This window comes from Daktulosphaira vitifoliae, unplaced genomic scaffold, assembly GCF_025091365.1.
Source record: "Daktulosphaira vitifoliae isolate Bord-2020 unplaced genomic scaffold, ASM2509136v1 Scaffold_218, whole genome shotgun sequence".
Lineage (NCBI taxonomy): Eukaryota > Metazoa > Arthropoda > Insecta > Hemiptera > Phylloxeridae > Daktulosphaira > Daktulosphaira vitifoliae.
Window position 1 is genome coordinate 1 of NW_026099786.1, and position 1,495 is coordinate 1,495.

The following is a 1,495-nucleotide window of genomic DNA, read 5'->3' on the forward strand; positions in this document are numbered from 1 at the left end:
GGTCGTACAAATGGGTAGTCAGGTTGCCTGCACTGGTCTACGATTACAATAACAATCACGTGCACAGAACCATCACGGCTTGGACACGAACATTGGCGACGTGGAATACACTGAACTACCGAAAATAATGTCGTTGTTACGGTGCGATACTATCTACGTGAAAGGCGTGCAGAAAAAAGANACTATCTACGTGAAAGGCGTGCAGAAAAAAGAAGTGTTACAAAAATATTTACCCGGACAGAGGGTAGTCGAAATAGAAGAAAACTGTCCACCACTGCGGAAATTATGTGTGGAATTCCAACCACGTTGTATTCGTCACATAAATAATTATGAAATGTGTAGCTTGTATAAAGCAATGTGTTTGAAACAATGGTTAACGAATAATTCGTAATTGTTTTATTTACACATTTTTATAAAAAAAAAATTGGTTAAAAAATTACAAAAAATGTATCGATTTATTTTATTAAATAAAACTAATGAACAATTTTGAGTTAATTTGTTTCTTCGTCGTCGTCATCATTGCCTAGAGAATAATGCCCCCACGCTTTTGTATACACGTCCTTGTACTCTCCTTCGTCACCGATTAACGCCCGCTTATCGTAGTTGTTGTTGTTGACCAACGCGAGTTTATTAATTTCAACCGTCGAAACACTATGGTGTTTCGTGCGTATTACGGACATTTTCCTACGGGTTTGCTTGAGTTTACCACGCAAGCAATTCAAATAGTCAACCATTTTGATTTCATGTTTCACCACACCCGTGCTCGTGCCTTTCAATCGCTTCACCTCGTCCGTTTGCCACGTAACCAACAACCTGTCGTAGTAATTTTGTATAGCGATTGAATAGGCGTACACTTTGGGTAACAATGCGATAATTTCTTGCATATGCTTACCCTTGCATTCATCAGTAAACGTGCCCGGTTGTTTTTTTCGTCGATCGGTGTAACAAGGGTGGTCGATCGGGTAATTTGACGTGTCAAAATATTCGAGTAAGTACTTTTTCAAATCATCGTGGAAACAGTTGGTCGTTATCAGGTAAATGAAACTATCGGTGTCCATGTAACAGAGTAGGAGTCGCTCGGGTCCGTACAATGGCATCATAACTTCGTAATGGAACTTGTACATTATGCATTTACTTATATCCAATATGGACTGTTCCGTCGTGATTTTGTGTTGATGGCCAAGGCACGCACCACCGGTCTCGGTGGCGCTGTTGTCAACACCGATAACATCCTGCGTGTCCGTATTACGGACCAGTTGCTTTTGCACCACCATCGGCGCGGGCTGATGTAAGAATGTGTTTTTTTATTGATTGTTGTTGTTACTTGGTTTGGTCAGTAACGGACATAACAAAATCATATACACAAACGGCACCTATTACATGTTTTTACCATTCACGGAACATAACGAGTTGCAAGGCAAGGCGGCTACAGGTCGGTTCATTTATATTTTTAATGTATTAAAAAAATATATGTACCCTTATTTGTTATTTTTTA